This window comes from Acinonyx jubatus, chromosome E4 (assembly GCF_027475565.1).
Source record: "Acinonyx jubatus isolate Ajub_Pintada_27869175 chromosome E4, VMU_Ajub_asm_v1.0, whole genome shotgun sequence".
Taxonomy (NCBI): Eukaryota; Metazoa; Chordata; class Mammalia; order Carnivora; family Felidae; genus Acinonyx; species Acinonyx jubatus.
Window position 1 is genome coordinate 26,247,237 of NC_069395.1, and position 17,508 is coordinate 26,264,744.

The 17,508-nt window shown below is 51.8% G+C and overlaps 1 protein-coding gene across 17 annotated transcripts in view; it reads left to right on the plus strand.

Moving 5' to 3' along the window:
- Positions 1 to 17,508, plus strand: part of PLEKHA6 (pleckstrin homology domain containing A6) — a 141,588-nt gene that overhangs the window by 32,947 nt on the left and 91,133 nt on the right. The window contains exon 1 of one of the 17 annotated variants that reach the window (XM_053209254.1): positions 14,245 to 14,271. The exons of the other annotated variants lie outside the window; for them this stretch is intronic. The gene's annotated coding sequence lies outside the window, so the exon portion shown is untranslated. Of the gene's footprint in view, positions 1 to 14,244; positions 14,272 to 17,508 lie in introns of those variants that run through there. 17 annotated transcript variants of the gene reach the window in all.

The window sequence follows — 17,508 nt, forward strand, 5'->3', positions numbered from 1 at the left end:
TGGAGATGGGGGGAGGGGTAGCTTGTGATTATTCTTTTGGCTCCATTTTGTCGTGGCACCCCCCCAACAGTCATGGCTCTTTTGTGGCTACTCAGGGCCGCCTGGCTGGCCTCCTCTCCCTAGGGGCCCAGACCCTGTGTCCTGGGAGAGGTGGGGGGGGGGGCTGCCACTACCTGGGGCAGTGGGGTGGGGGGTGGTGTGCATGTGTTATTAGCATGTTCATGTGCATATAGGGAGGGACCGTTGGCCGCTCCTGGTCTGACCAAGGGGCCCTTCAGATCATGCAGAAAGCAAGCCACCAAACTGCTGAGGCAGAGGCTTGGAGGCTGAGCTGGGCTGGAGGGGGAATGAGAGAGTGCCGGTCCTTACCACTCCCTCCTCCACACACAGCCAAAAGGGAGGTGGGGGGTTGTTACCTAACAGGGCCAGTTCCTCCAGCAGTCATACATGGCTTCCTTTTGTGGCACAGGCCTTGTCTGAGTTCAGAAACCCTCTGTCCTCATTCAGGCCCAACCTAACCCTCCAGCAGCAGCCTGGAAAGTGGGCTTGACCCGTTCCTTTCTTTTCCCCTGTCTGCTCCTCCCGAATGTTTCCACCCGGCCCTGGTATCCTTATCATGGGGCTCACTTTGTGGGACCACTGGCTCTGTAGGACTTGTACTGTGGGTGAGGCTGGACCACGGGCAGAGCGCATACAGGCTTTGATGGGGGGATAAACAGGGAGACCCCGCAGACCCGCCTCAGGGCGGCAGATCCCCCATGGGACGAAAGCAGGAAGACGAAGGAGAGACCAAGAGCTCTGGGGGAACAGATGGAGAGTGTGTGCCTTTCGATGGGCCGCCTCCGGCCAGCTGTTTTGGAGGCCCAGCAGGTGAGCCACAGCGACACAGAGAGCACCCAGACCCCAGAAAAGACTTTGTTGGATCTGAACAGGAAGCATCTCGGTTGGGCCCGGCGTCTTCCAAATCTGGTGTTGTCAGGACCAAGGCCAAGTTATCAACACTTACATTTATTAAGTTATATGTATTTTTAAAGTGTCTTTTATTGGTTGAAACAGCCAGTTGGAAAGAGAAGTGGTTCTGAAATGTTGTCATTTACATATGTCCTTCCCTCTGATAAATTTGTGTCTCCCCACGGCGATTAGCACAGTGCCGTGAACTAGCGGGTACTTGATCGTACCTTCCCCCACCTTCCCCGGGGCAGTATGCTTGGGGATGCGGCAACTTGCAAGGCGGTAAGATGCGAAGCTGCTCTCAGCCCAAATCTTTGGGTGGGCTGAGACCTCAGATCTCTCCACTTTCTGGCTCAGAGCCGGGATCGCTGTCTCCCAGCCATCGGCCAAAGGATTTGTAGGTAGAGTTTGATGCTATCTTTTGCATCCTTCTCTGCGTTTCTCCTTGGACGCATGGCTTTGTCCCTCGTGCTGGGGTGCTCAGATGATGCAGATAAGGTGTTGGCCCACAGTTTAGTTTGGGTTAGGCAGTGCTGAGCCTCTTTCCTTCTTTTTGAGGATGACTGTGTATTTTTAATATTTCTTCGAGAAGGAGCAAGCTCTTTTCAGCCAGCTTAGAGGAGTTCATCACTCCCGCAAGAACCTTGCAGGATGACAAGTCAGGGGAAGGGGATGGCAGCAGAAGCTCATTTGCATATTTCCCACAAGCCTTCCTTTGGCTCAATTTCTCATCCATCCCGGGCAGGTTGTAGTCTGGGCATTGCTGTCATTTTTCTCTCCGTCACATGCGCCAGAATCTGTGGGCAGGTCCAGGCTAAATGTAGCTCATTATAAACACTGTACTCGGGTGTCAGAGTCTGTTTTTTCTAGACCGGGAGACCCAGACAGGAGAGCGGCCCAGAGTCTCAGCTTTGGAAGCAACCTTTCGTTTGGTCCAGCCCTCCTCCCAGATAGCAGTCACCTTCCCAGACACATGATCACTGTATTCCCCAGTGACTAGGAGCACTCCCGTGTGAAGCAGCCTTGGGCCCTGGTAGACGGCTCCAACGTGTAGCCTTCCTTAATGCTGGTCTCAAGTTGGTCTTCTACCCTTTGGTAAACTTGTCTCGATCCTTTGGTTTCAAGAGTCAGGCAAGCATGGAGAGACATCAGGACACAGTAGGAAAAATCTAGGCTCTGGGGTCCTCTGCCTCGGCCCGCACTTGACTTCACGCTTGCCAGCTGTGTGACCCTGGTTGTAATCCTAACCTCTCTGAGCCTTAGTTTTATGCACCTGTAAAATAAAAATAGTGATGACACTTACCTCATAGGGTTGTTGAGAGAATTAAGCCAATTATCACATGTAAAAAGCTTAGAACAGGGCCTGGCAACTGGAAGTCACTTGGCACATGGTAGCTTTCATTCTCTTAAAATAAACTGTCTAGAATTGAACACAATACTCCAGATAGGGTCTATTCAACAGGCCTCCGATGCCCCCTACTTGACAATCTATTTCTATGACCTCAGACTAAGTTTGTGAGTCACTGCTGTTTAAATTGAGCTCACTGTGCTGGAATCCTCAGGTTATTTTCCCGTGGACAGCTGTTTAGACCTCCTCTCTCCTACATAAATGATGTGATGTGTGAGTTAGCGGGAAGGTCTTTTCTCTCTCACTGGGTCACTTTTACTCTTCTCCGTTCATCCCGATGCACTTGCTTATCAGCTGAGCTGAGCATGTACGGTCAGGGCCTTCCTTACCTCCAAATACAGCTCTGACACTTCCCAGGCCTACAGGGCAAGGGACACAGGTGCCCCAGGCATATCCAGAAGGCCTGGTTTCAAGGCAAACCTCTGAGACCCTCCAAATCTTTGCTCTTCATGAACCAGCAGCGTCGACATCACCTGAGAGTTTGTTAAAAATGTGGAATCTCAGGCCTCACTTCCAACCTACTGAATCAGAAACTGCGTTTGACAGAATCTCCCAGGTGACTCATACGGACATTGAAATTTGCAAAGTACTGCCCTGCATTACTCAGCTTGGGGTAGGAAGGAGGGTCGGGGGGGGGGGGGAAGAATCCTGTCTTCCAAGATCTCACAATGAGTCCTACTGACCAGGCTCCTAGGGACAGACATAAAACTATTTCTAAGATAGTTGATCACAAACCGTCCGCGTTCTCTGTCTGCCTCTTGGCATGCCAATAATACGGTTTTTCTAAAACACTCATGCACTTTAGGAAAACATAGATTGTGCATTTCCCCCATTTTCTTAGTAACATGCTCTTGAGCATACTTCAAAACCTGGGGCTTGTATGTACAGTTAGAATCTTGTTGATGTTACATGTGGGGTTTTACATTTATGAGCTATATCGTTTTGTTGACGTGAGGCCCTTATTCCAGTATATGGAATGCTGATTCTGCCATAGGTGTGTTAGCCGCCCAGCCCGGCTTTCTCAATAGCAAATCTGGTAGCCTCGCCTTCTGAGGCTTTGTGCCAACCATGGATGAACACGTGGAACACAACAGGATCGCAACAGACCTCTGTGGCGCACCATCAGAGACTCATCCCTTGCCTGGGCCTGGGCCTCCACCTCATCAAGTTGGTCTATGGTGGTTCCCAGGCATTAGTATTTTAAAAGCTCTCTGGGTGGGGCGCCCGGGTGGTTCAGTCAGTTAAGTGTCCAACTCAGGTCACCATCTTGCAGTTTGTGAGTTCGAGCCCCACGTCGGGCTCTGTGCTGACAGCTCGGAGCCTGGAGCTTGCTTTGGATTCTGTGTCTCCCTCTCTCTTTCTGCCCCTGCCCCGCTCATGCTTGCTCGCTCTTTCTCAAAAATAAATAAACACTAAAAATAAAAAAAATAATAAAAGCTCTCTGGGTAATTCTGGTGTGAAGGCAGGATTGAGAACCGCTGGGCCAGATTACCTCTGACATGCATGCTCCTCCCCTCTGACCTCAGAGGCTCCCTGATGCCTGGTAGGCATCTTCTGGGGGCTCTGGTCCCAAGCCTGAGGTCTGCTGGCTAAGGTCCATGGAGAGAGGGCCTGGCTGGCTGGTGTAGCACAGTGGCTGGGCACTGGGCATGCCATGCAGGACTTCAGGGCACTCTTGTCTTCCCCAAATCCCTGGGAGAGGACGTGGGGTGGCTGCTGCCAGCCACGTGCTCTCCTGCCCTTCTCGGGACAAAAGGATCATCTTTGACTTCTCTGATGTGAGCTTCTTTCCTGTGTTTCTGAGCTTGCAGTGTAAGGAGAATAGCCAAAGGCCAGTGTAAGTCAGTTTCAGCCTAAGTCAGTCAAGATGGCTCCCTGCCCGCTTCTTCCCTGTGCCCCGCGTTTCTGTCCTCCTCTGTCACTCAGGAGGTGACAGCACCTCTGAGCCTTCTCTTGCAGCTCTTTCCCCTCACACTCCACCCCCACTCCCCACAGGCCCAGGGCTGCCCCATGTGGGAGCTGCAGCAGCTCCCAGGAACCTTTGCTCACAGACACACGAATGCACGCAGACCCCCCTGACTTGGCACTGGGGGGTCGGAGCACCTGCTCACCCAGCTGGCTCATCTGGGGCAAGACCGGCTTCTACCCCGGGGCTCAGGATGTTGCTGTAAGCATCCCTTCCCTGCTTCTGCGGTAGGAGTGTGTCCAAGATCTGTGTTATCTCGTCCTGTCCCCTTCCTCCCCACAGTCGCCGCTGGGTCCCCAAGTGTCTCTGCAGTGGGCTCGTTAATTGGCGCTTCAGCTGGCTGATTGACTCTAATGCGGGTGAACATTTATTTACCCCAGCAGCCGCCTCTCAGACAGCCGTTAATTGCAGGCACGAGAGAGACAATAATTATGGGATAATGGGTGGCTTTTGTGTGAGTCCTTCTCCTTGCACTGAGTCAGCAAACACGAGGGTTTGTTTCCTAACATTCAGCTACCCTGCTGAGGAGATGCCGCAGCCCTGCTCACTCCACCCCTGTCACATCCAGGGGCCTCCCCTCAACCTGGGGTTTTGTCCCTGGGTGACAGAGAGCATGTCCCTATCTTCAAAATGTCGCCTCCTAATTCCCATGCAGTCGTGACCCCGTTTTTAGGATTTGTGAGGTTGAATTGGTGCCTTTTTGGAAAGTCACACCTGGTTTTTCGAAAAGGGTATAAGTGAATGCTAAAATGTATGCCTTATTCCACTGGCCCTTCCTCGTCTCTGTATTTCACAGTTGTAGTTAGCGTGTGGCCATCATCCTGTGTCATGCGTTGTTTTGTGTGTAACGTTATTTTACACAGATACTTCCAGGTATGCCAATGGCCCATACATTTGTCATTTTAAATAGCTATAAATAATTCCGTCAGGTTACTTCATTAGTGGAGTGCTCTTCTCTTATTACTGGGAATTTGGGTTGTTTCCAATTTGTTGCTCTTATGAATAGCTGTGCTATGAACATCTTTATATGTTACTGATTTTTTCCCCCCAGCTATTTCCCAGCGGGGTGAAGTGAATTATGAGTCATATAGATCTGGCACAGTGCTGAGAAGAGCTGAGGTGGGGAGGAAGCTGGAGTCCGGGGGGCGGGGTAGGGGGTGTTCAACTGGTTCCCTCCCTTCCTTGGCCCAAAGTACAGTTCCTCCGCGCCTCTGTCTCATCCACCTCTAGTGTGACCCTGGCTCCAACTTGCCCAGTAACAGCCCAAGTTAGTGAAATAGAGGCCTCGTCCTCTGGTTCACTATTGATCGCCCCAAAATGTAGTGGCTTAGAGCAGTAATGTATTGTTACCTCTCAGGGTTCTCTGGGTTACCGGGCTCAGTGGGGGCTTGCCTGGGTGTCTCCTGCCCTTGTAGTCATCTGAAGGCTGGACTGGGCCTGACAGGCAAGGTGGCTTCTTACCCGGCTGTCATTGGTGCCAGGGGAATTCAGGAGAAGGAGAGGTCACTTCTGGCTGAGGCCATGAGGCCAGACCCCATGGAAGGCGTGTGTGTGTGTGTGTGTGTGTGTGTGTGTGTGTGTGTGTGTGTGTGAGTCTGGGGCTGTTAACAGAGCACCTACATGTAGCCTCTTCCCGTGGCCTGGACTTGCCTTGGGGACGTGGCAGCTGGTTCCAAGAGGGTGAGTGTCCCAGGAGAGTATTCTAAGAGATCCACATGGAAGCTTCAGGCTTTTTTTTTTATTTTCAACTTTCTTTCTTTTGTTTTCTTTATTTATATTAAAAAAAATTTTTTTTAATGTTTTTATTTATTTTTGAAGGAGAGAGAGACCGAGCTTGAGCAGGGGAGGAGCAGAGAGAGAGGGAGACATAGAATTTGAAGCAGGTTCCAGGCTCTGAGCTGTCAGCACAGAGCCCGATGTGAGGCTCAAACTCACAAACCGTGAGATCATGACCTGAGCCGAAGTCGGACACTCAGCCGACTGAGCCACCCAGGTGCCCCTTCTTTATTTATATTAAAGTTTATTTATTTTGAGAGAGAGAGAGTATGAGCAGGGGTGGGACAGAGGGAGAGGGAGAGAGAGAGAGAGAGAGAGAGAAAGAGAGAGAATCTCAAGCAGGTTCCGTGCTGTCAGTTCCCATCTCAGGAATCATGAGATCATGACCTGAGACGAAATCAAGAGTCTGCCGCTCAACCCCAACCGACTGAGCCACCCAGGTGCCCCAGAAACTCTTTTCTTAAAGTAATCTGTACACCTAACGTGTGGCTCGAACTCACAACCCCGAGATTGAGAATCACATATGCTCCACTGACTGAGCCAGCCAGGCACCCCTTGGGGTTTCTTATGCCCAAGCCTCAGAATTCACACAACCCCACTTCTGTTACATTCTGTGGGTCCAACCGAGAGCCCAGACCTGCCCTGATGCCCAGGGACTCCACCTCTCAGGAGAGGATCAGCAGAGAATTTGCATCACCTTTGTTCCTCCCGCCCTGGAAAGAAAACTATTGGTCTCTCATGAATCCCCTGCGTGGCTGCCTCTGGAGAGGCGGTAAGAACCCCACCCCTTCATTTCCATTCCAAATCCAGCCCTTCACGAGGCGTGGAAGCCATGTGACCTCTTCTCAGAACCTTCCTGAGGCCCCCACAGAAGTCCTAGCTCTCTTCCTGCATCTGGCCTCCCTCCCCCTTTCTAGTCTTTGGTTGCGCTGTCTCACACAGCTTCAGCATATCCTGGCACTCTGTTACTTATGGGCTTGGCTTGCTAGGTTGTAGACTCCTGCTTGAAGGCAGGCACTCTGTCCTTGTTCATCTCCACACCTACCCTCAAGACCTAGCGACGCGCCTGGCATGAAAAGAGGCCTCCATAAATTCTCTTTCCTTCCCCCTTTTCACACATTGGACACTCCACTGTCTGTTGAATGGACAACTCGATTATCTTATTGAAAGGCAGGGGGTGGGGAGGAGGACAAACATTTGCTGAACACTCAGTGTGTGCACTTACCAGCACTGGCTAGGAGCTTATACTTACAAATTATCTTAATTTTTACAGCAAGCTGGGAAGGACGTGGTAGTATCCCCGTTTTGCAGATGATGAAGGTGCAGTGGGGAGATGTTATGTGGTGCGTCCAAGGTGACATCGTTGGGTCTCATGGTTAAAAAGTTGTAGAGCCGTGGGGCACCTGGGTGGCTCAGGAGGTTGAGCGTCCGACTTGGGCTCAGGTCATGATCTCACGGTCCGTGGGTTCGAGCCCCGCGTTGGGCTCTGTGCTGACAGCTCAGAGCCTGGAGCCTGTTTCAGATTCCGTGTCTCCCTCTCTCTCTGACCCTCCCCCGTTCATGCTCTGTCTCTCTCTGTCTCAAAAATAAATAAACGTTAAAAAAAAATTTTTTTTAATAAATAAATAAATAAATAAATAAACATTAAAAAAAATTTTTTTTTAAGTTGTAGAGCTGCGATTGAAACCTAGGTCCTTGGGAACTTCGGGCAAATCTTCTCTCCTGGACCCTTAACCTCTTGGAAGCTCAGTTTCATCATCTGGAAAATGGGGTGGACAATAGTTGTTTGTCATTTGGACGGAAGGAAGTAAGACCTGTAGAATATCCTGTGCTCCGTGTAGAGCAGGCACATACTCCACGTTACCCATCGCGGTGTAACTTCTTGTTCTCAAGGGTTTGGCAAACACTATACATTTGGGATGGCTTTCTGGCCAGTGACGGTTGATGGAGCTGCCCCGCTAGGTCTCCGGGTGTGTGCGTTGTTCACCGACACAACACGTAATCACTCTGGTACACGCTTCCAGATTACATCCTTCCCTCCCTGTGGAGCACGCTCAGAGCCCTTTCCCGTGGACTGTCCTCCAGCGGGCAGCCTCTCACCTTCTTTCTAATCGCCCTGCAGATGGCCAGGACCCAGTCACCCAGGTGGCCTCCCTTAACCACAGCCAGGCCTGGGGAGCCCATCTTCCCCCATTAATTGCTTTTGTTTGCTCCTTGAAAATTAATTCCAACAAGGACGCGTTCATTCTCTTTCTTTTTCTTCATCCTCATTCTCGCTTGCTCCCCTCACCTCTCCGCTCTGATTCCATTTGGGGGTCTCTCTCGGTCTCACCACACGCAAGGACCCAGTTCAGGATGAGTGTGCATTGGGAGCGTTCCACCGGATGAGTTATGATATGGCCTGGAGAGGAGACTATGGCACTGGGAAGGGGGTTTCGTGGTAGAGCTAGGGACAGCAGTAATTTATGTCTTTCCTTTCCTGATGCCCTTCCCTCTTACTGCTTTGGCTCTGGCCTCATCATTCTCTGGCTCAAGATGCTGCCTGGGAAGGGAGAGCTGGCTAGTCTTGGCGTCCGTTAGTCTGGTCTGGTCCTCTGTCCCTTCATTCCAAGGCCGGGCCTCTCTTCCACTCCCCTGCCTGGCTACTGATGTATAACATGGAGTGGCCAGAATCACAGAAGGCAGAGGGGGTTGGATTTTTTTTTTTCCCTTAACTCTTCTCACACCCTTCCCTCCAAAGATCCAAACTGAAAAGTCTTGGAGTCCAGAAAGACGTGAGCTTCTTAGAATTCTTTCCTCCTAGTGCCGGTCATTTGGGAGAGCAGCATACTCAGGGGAGGTGAAATGGAATCCACCCCAGCAAACCGCCTGCCAGGAACTATGGAGGAAGCCTCTCCAGACCCCACTGTCTTCATCTCTCTGGTCCAGCATCAGCAGGGGCTCCTCTCAGACCGTTGCTAGCTTTTGTGATTCTGTTCCAGTCTGATTCTGTTCCTGGACGCCTGGAGTCCCACAAATCTTCAAGCGCAGAAAAGCATTTCGTGCACCCGTGAGGGTTTGCAAATGCATGTCCTTCATGCTGACAAGCCCACAGTGGGGAGAAGTAGAGGGAAGAAAGTAGAGCTACGTGTAAGCTGGTCCGCTGGTGATTCTGCGAAAACACTTTGTAACACACGCACGTGCATGCGCACACGTGCCCCTTCCTTGGGGTCTGGCCTGATGGCCCTAGCCGGAAATGACCTCTCTTTCCACTGAATTCCTCTGGCATCAATGACTCAGAACACTTAACAGAAAATCTATGGGTTTTTTTTTTAAGTTTATTTATTTATTTTTGAGAGAGAGGGAGAGATTGAGAGAGAATGTGCAGAGTGAGAGGAAGAGAGAGAGAGAGAGAGAGAGAGAGAGAGAGAGAGTGAGAGAGAGAGAATCCCAAGCAGGCTCCACGCTGTCAGTGAGAAACCTGATGTGTGGCTCGAACTCACAAAACATGAGATCACGACCTGAGCCGAAATCGAGAGTCAGATGCTTAACCAACTGAGCCACCCAAATCTATGCTTTTAGGGGCACCCGGGTGACTCGGTTGGTTGAGCGTCCAACTTCGGCTCCGTGCGTGACCCCACAGTTATGTGAGTTCAGGCCCCGTGTCGGGCTTTGTACTAGCAGCGAAGAGCCTGCTTCAGATCCTCCCTCTCCCTCTTGCTCTCTGCCCCTCCCCCACTCACACTCTCTAAGAGAAATAAATAAACATTTTTAAAAAAAAATCTACGCTTGGGGCGCCTGGGTGGCGCAGTCGGTTGAGTGTCCGACTTCAGCCAGGTCACGATCTCGCGGTCCGTGAGTTCGAGCCCCGCGTCAGGCTCTGGGCTGATGGCTCAGAGCCTGGAGCCTGTTTCCGATTCTGTGTCTCCCTCTCTCTCTGCCCTTCCCCCGTTCGTGCTCTGTCTCTCTCTGTCCCAAAAATAAATAAACGTTGAAAAAAAAAATAAAAACAAAAAATCTACGCTTTTGGTTGTAGGGTAGTAGTAGATCCCATTGGACTAATACATTGCGGATGGATGGTAGAAGGCCTTATATTTTGAGCTAGGAAGTGTATCCTCTATCCCGTAGGCATGGAGATACGATGAAGGCCCGTGAGTCAGGGCGTGGTAGAATCAGCATCTGGAGAGAGCAGGGAGACAAATTCAGGAGCACACGTTCATCTCCAGGGCAGTGGGACTGGGGATAACATGGTTCAGGCAGGTCGCTGGGTCATGTTTAATCTCTACTCATGTATACTCATGTTTAATTTAGACTGTATCATGGACAGGGAAGATTGATTGGTTATGGGGCTTTTTTTTTTTTTTAATGAGTATTCATTTTTTTCCATTTGAATCCAAGTTAGTTAACAGGTACTGTAATAATGATTTCAGGAATAGCTTCAGTGATTCATCCCTTACCTATAATACACAGCGCTCATCTGAACAAGTGTCCTCCTTAATGCCCATCCCCCATTTAGCCCATCCCCCCACCCAACACCCCGCCAGCGACCCTCAGTTAGTTCTCCGTATTTAAGAGTCTCTTATGGTTTGTCTCCCTCTCTGTTTTTATCTTATTTTTGCTTCCCTTCCCTTATGTTCATCTGTTTTGTTTCTTCAGTTCCATATATGAGTGAAGTCATGTGAGATTTGTCTTTCTCTGACTTATTTCGCTTAGCATAATTCACTCTAGTTCCATCCATGTTGTTGCAGGTAATGGGGGTTTCTGATGACATACTCAGAGCTATTTCAGGGGCTCAGGAGGTGAGGTTGGGAATCCAAGACCTAGGGTAAATCTTCAGGGATAGAGTTGAGTTGGTGACTGGAGGCAGAAGCATTATGGGTAGGGCGTAGGGGACCAGATGAGGGATTAGGTGGCATGACCCCTTAGAAAGCCCTGCCTGACACTAGAGAAGTTTACATTGAATCATCCCCATATGTGAGGGCTTTTGCCCTGGAACACCTTAGAGGTACCTCTTAGCTGAGGCCAGGTGACAGAGGACTGTGGTAGAACGGTGGCCATGGTGCAGGTCGAGGGAGGATTGAAGGCAGGTACAGATGTCATATTGGCCCCATTACCCCCATTACATGCTCAGAATAGATGGCCCTTCCATTCTCCCTGGGGGCTCAGCCCTTACTGCCCAGATAGAAAAGGGGGAGGAGGGAATGACATGGCTCCTTGTCTATCAGCTGTCTCTCAAGGTCACTTCTGTCTTCTCTCATCGAAACTGGCACCATATTCCTGGCACTGTCGTCCCTGGAGCTGCGATCCCCAGTCGCTCTGGCAGAGAGCAGAGAAGGGTGTAGCTGCCTACTGAAGCTTCAAAGATGCACTTGAGAGATGGGCTCGTCCTCCAGACTGTCCCCTAATCCTGAAAAATAGCCTTCCCCCACCCCCTCTTGCCAAGAGAGGCCTTCTCTAGAGCCTTTCTCGGGTCGGGGAGGAAGGGAAGGACTCCGTTCAAGGGGCCCAGCCTTGGTGTCTGTACATTGAGGGGAGTTGTCTGCATGCTGGGCAGAGGCCAAGCTAAACACCCCCCTACCAGCTGCCCCAGCCATCCTGTTTTCCTGGCCTGGCTGGGAATGGGGGCTGGGGGTGGGCCGTAGGTTAACCCTTGAGAGGCCAAGGGGAAGGAAGGAGTCCAGGGGGGCGGTGTCTCTGTCTGATTCCTAGATAGGTGGTCTCATCAAGACCGAATCCAGAGCCGGCCTCCGGTGGTGATCTTATGAGGAGTGTCAGTGTGTTTCATAGATAATTACAGAAGTTCTTCGGGTGGTCAGGGTCTTTGAGTCGCGCCTTTTCTCGGCACAGAGTTGGAAGAGTTCACTGAGCAGGATGAAAGGGAGTTTTGTTCCCACCCACCTTGTGGCCTGCCCCACCTGACTCCGCCCTCTGAGCTGGGGGTTTGTGTTAGCCTCGCTGTTTGTCCTGGTCTCCTGTCTGGGAGCAGGCTTGCTTGGGGGGAGCTTTTTCAGGGTCCCCGGGGTGCAACATGTCTAGTCCATTCTGCCTGCTTCCCCGCATGCTTCCAGGGAAGGTTCTGAATTCTCTTCCTTCCCCTGCCAGTCAGCATCCTATCACTTTTAGGTCTTTTGTGTCTCAGACCCAGAGAGAAATGGCTGGACCTTGTCAGAACTCAAAAGCTCAGAGGGACCTTACAGTTTTTAACAGGCTGGCTGAGAACTCTTTGTCTATCAAGAGGAAGATAAGGGATGCCTGGGTAGCTCAGCCGGTGAAGCGGCCGATTTGGGCTCAGGTCATCATCTCACGGTTCATGGGTTCGAGCCCCGCATCGGGCTCTGTGCTGACGGCTCGGGGCCTGGAGCCTGCTTCGGATTCTGCGTCTCCCTCTCTCTCTGCTCCTCCCCTGCTCACACTCTGTCTCTCTCTCAAAATAAATCAAGATTTTTAAAAAATTATAAAAAAAAGAGCAAGACGAGTGGACATCGCTTAAGTTTTTAAGGGAGTTCATTGCCAGTGAAACCCTGGGCTTGCCAACAGAACAATCCGCCTTTGACCTCTGAGGCCCCTGAACTTGCCCGGTCTGGAGGTGGGTCCCTAACTCTTGGTCCCCGAGTGACAGGAGAACAGGGCCAAGGAGGCCCCTCCCTGTAGGACCAGCTGGTTGCATTACTTTCACCACACCCTTGAGGGCCAAGCCCTGGGCTGCCCGGCAGGGAGAGAGACAGTCTCTGAGCCTCAGAAACAGGGCTCCTGTCTGGACATTGGCACTTCCATAAGATGTATAACTTCAGCTCACACACTATCTGCTGAGCCCCAATTGTTTATCGACTGAGGACCCAGACGAGTAACATAAGGCTTCTTTGGGTTCTGTGAAGGCACAGTGAAAAATAGTCAACGTGTGTGAAAAGCCCTGCAAATGTCAGAGATTATTATTATTTTTTTTAATGTTTATTTTCGAGAGAGTGTGTGTGCAAGCAAGGGAGAGGCGGGGGGGGGGGACGGACAGAGGATCTCCAGGCTGACAGCAGCGAGCCTGATACGGGGCTCGAACTCACGAACTGTGAGATCATGACCTGGGCTGAAGTCGGACACTTACACCACTGAGCCACCCGGGCTCCTCTTGGGGATTATTATTAATGTTATGACTCACAGGAGAGGCCGAGAAGCCCCGATAGCCTGCAGCTGCCTCCCTGTGGGAGTGAAGGAGAAGGAGCCATGTGGTGGGACTTTCGTGCTCCTCTGAGCTGGGCCAAGCCCTGGATGGGGAGAGAAACCCCAGTCATCCCACAGATACAAATCCTAGGTCCAGATCACGCCTCCCCGCCCTGTCCCTTCTTTCCTCTTCTTCCTCACTCCTCCTCCTCCTGGCCAGCCTGTCCCACTTCCCTCTGATGGAGCTGGGGGCGCCTCGGCTCTCCCGGGCAGGGGGACCGGTCGGTCCTTTGCCTTATCCTTACTGGGGCTGGCTTGCAGAGCCTGGCAAAAACCTGCCTCCTCCTTCCTAGGTGTGGCAGGAACTCTCCTTTATGGGAATGATACCTTGTGTTTATAGAGCGGCGCTTCCTCCGGGAGCCCAGAGCACTTTTCCTTCCGTGCACGCTCCCCACGCTCTGGAGGTGCAGGCTGAGAGAGAGGATCGTCGCAGCAGCTCGGGGACTGACGCTCAGCGGTGTGCAATGGCTTGCCTTGGGTGGTGCAGCCAGCAAGTGGCAGAGCCCGGATCTGAGTTTCAGAGTCAGGGCTGCCCCAGGATTAGTGGGAGGGCCCCAGAGCGTCAGTGAGGGTTTTGTGGGGCCACCGCCTCTGTGCCTGAAGGGTCAGTGTTCACCGCCACCACCCCCCCCCCCCGCCCCCCATCGATGCCTGCTTGCTCCCTGGCTTTGGTGTGGGTTGACACCCAGGTAACCTTGGGCCTTGTGGCCCCTGAAGGTCAGTGAGAGTGAGGAGGTGGGAGGCGGTCACCTTGTGACCGCCCAGCATGGGCATGAATATGGAACAGGCACCTTGGATGAATACTAAGTGAACCCTGGGTCCCCTTCAGCGATGTGCCCCCAAAGGGCTCCGGGCTGGCTCCTCCAGCTCCCTTGATTGGCCCCTCGGTCTGAGGTGGAGCCTCCCTTCTGGCACTCCGCCCTCAGGAGGCAGGTGGATCAGTCCACTTATATCTCTCCCAGGAGCAGGCAGCTAGCAGGTAGGAAAGGGACCTTCTGGGCCATGTGGTGAGTCCGGGAGCTGCCTCCCACACACCCTTCCTGGGCTGGGAAGGGCTGGGAACTCCCCCTGGGAACACTGGGCTGGGAACACAGTGGCTGGGGCCACTGGAGGTGCGGGACCGTGGGAGCAGGGGTGGGTGATTGGGTGACTGGTGACCCGGATTATATGTTCCTGGGGGCCTCTGGAACCTTCCCTGCTCCATCTTTTCTCCCTCAATCCCTACTGCTGCTTTCTCCTTCTTTCTTTCTCCTTCTCTCTAATCTTTCTCTGACTCAGTTATTTCCTCGGCAGATTTGAGCCCTGGAATGTGCCAGGTCTGGTGCTCTCCCCTTGTCCTTCTGCCCTTCCCGAGGACTTCTCCAGGCACCCGGTACCTTCTCTCCCTCTCCTTTCTGAATTCTCCCTCCCTTTCCCCCTCCATCTTCTCTCTCTCCCCTTGAGCCCTGTGATCAGAAGCACCAGGAAGTGCTAAGGGAAGGACCATCGTAGGAGGTAGCTGTTTGCCTAAGGCGGGGTTGGCTGCAGCCTGGGCCCCTGGGCTGGGCTGGGCTGGGCTTCAGCACCGGCTTGGGTGCTTGGCTCTTCTGGGGCCTTCCTTCGCATACCTTCTTCCTTCTCCCCTCCTCCCCTTCTCTACTCTGGCATCTCCTGGGGGCAGAAAGGCAAGAAGGCATTTGCCCCAGCCGTCACAGATGCTGCTTTGTAGAGATGCTACTTCTTTTCCAGACCCCAGGGTAGTGGGAGGCTGAATTCAATATGGGATTGGAAAAACTCCTGGTTTTCAGGTCCGGGCCAAGGTGGTCTGGGGAGGAGGGGAAGTGCTGAATTTTGCCTCTGAAGATTGAGTGTGCTCCTCCCCTACCTTGTGGTAGAACCTTGAGAGGGTTGCTTTCTTCTACGTAGTAATGGCCCTACCCCTGTCCAAGGATCTGGCCGTAGAAGATGAGGTGTAATGTATTCAATAGTGTACAATAATGTCCAAGTACCCAAGCTCCAGTGTTTGTGCACTCAGCTCACGGCCCATCTCGTATCAGACATCCCTCCAGTTCCTTCTAACCTTCTGATCATTTTACCTAAATCCTACTCAGCTTATCATCTGTAAAGATAGAGACTCTTTTTGTTTTGTTTTATCTCTTTATTGTTTAAAATTTTATTTCTTTAAATTCAAGACAGTTAACACACGGCATAGCAAAAAGATCGGGACTCTTCAAGAGATATATCATTATCACACCTAAACAGAAATAACAATTCCGTAATGTGATAAAATACCTAGCTGGTATTCATAGTTTTCTGATTAATCATGTACATGTTTTTCCTCTTTTCTTTAATTTGGCTCCAAATAAGTCCATAGAAATTGTGATTGGTTGTTACAGATTTTTAAGTCACTCTCAGTTATATTCTTTTTCTCTTTCCTTCTCTCTTGCCACGCTTTGCTAAAGAAACTGGGTGGTTTGTCCTGTAGAGTTTCACCGTCTGGATTTGGCCGATCGCATCATCATCATGTCATTTAACGTACTCCGCTGTCCCCGTATTTCTTGTGTGTGTAGTTACGTGTAGTGTTGAATCAAATCCAGCTTCCTCTCATTCACTTGTTGTGGGGGGTGTGCAAGAATCCCTTGGTTGCGGGGTGTACATCTATCAGGAGACACACAATGTCTGGGCGTCTCTCCTTTTGTGGTGCTCCCAGCCTTGATGATCATTGCCTAGATATCCATTCATTCATTACGGGCTAATTGCCCATTAATGACTCTCTCTAATTAGACGTTGCTCTGTGCTCCCACAATAAGTGATCCCTTACTTTGGGAAGGGGGCTCCTTCTCTGAGAGGTGTTGCCGTGGAAGGCGAGACCACACGGCAACATGGTGGCTCACTCCCACCCATTCCGGCCTCCCTGTGGGTTGCGAAGACCGGCATCCCATAAATACCAGGTTGGGAGTCCTGGAAAGAGTCCTCTGCATCTCTATTCAGCCAAATTTCAAGTCTTTGCGCCGACGGAGAGAGTCAGAACGCAAGACACTCTAACATTTCCAATTAGCTCTGAAATACAGTTCAGCCATAGTTAATCAGATTAATGGTCAGACACAAATCTTCCCTGACTATCCCTTATACCCACCCCTGGCTCATGCTACTACCAGTGATCTAATAATAACCCTTCATAATTGTATACTACTTTATAGTTCGGAAAGCACGCACGCACACACACGCATACACGAGAGGGTACGAGGGAGGCTTTGAGGTCAGCTTGCTTGAGTGCGGATTTCGATCTACCACTCCCTAATTGCTTGGCCTTGGGCAAGTTAGCTAACTTCTCTCTGCATCAGTGGCTCCACCTACCTTACAGGGTTGTTACGAATTAAGTGAGATGATGCGGACGGAGAGCACAGTCCCTGACACACGGTCGGCGTCCAGCACGTTGTTAGCTATTGCTCATAGCGATCCAGTCTGCGACAGTGAGGCTCTACAGACACGACCCAGGACAGTGCGGCGGCAGAGGGAAGCTGACCGGTTATCACAGGGCTGGGATTGTGCGCGGCTAGTTCCGGGATCCAGCCAGAAGGAGGTCCGAGCAGCGGTTTCTTTCTCATTCACCCCGGCCGGGCATCTCAAAGTGGCCTGGGCTCGAGCCTGAATTTCAAGGATGATGAGGTTGTACCCGAAGTCAGGAACTTGCTCTCAGAAGCACAGAGGGTCAGAAGACGTGCCTAAAATGGGAAAGGATACCCCGCCACCCTGGCCGTCTAACACCTGCTCTGCCCTTTCCTCAGGAATGGGAGCAAGCGGGAGGGAGTAGGAGGACGCAGGGTTTGGCTTAGACTCGCTCTTGTATTTTTCCCTTTCGGAGGCCTGGACTTTCTCTCTGCCCATGCAGATCAGAGATGGAAATCTGCAGTTAGACAATGAGACCCAACGACATGCCTGGCCAGAGGAGAAGCCTCCTTGTGAGGCGCCAATCAACCACGGGGGCCCCCAGCACGCTCCTTGGCCTAAGTGGGCCAGAGACTCCAGGCCAGGAAGGGCTCCAGAGGGGGGGGCTCCTAGAGGGGGGGAGGGGGGAGGGGGGCGGCTGGTAGACAGCAAGCTCATTTGCTCTGCATTAGCTCCTTATCGCTGGCTGGTTCCCGTAACTCTCCACGTGCTGGGCGATGCAGACACTAAGACCCCATTTCGTGGGCCCTGAGTGAAATACAGAAAGGAACACTGCCGAGGATACATA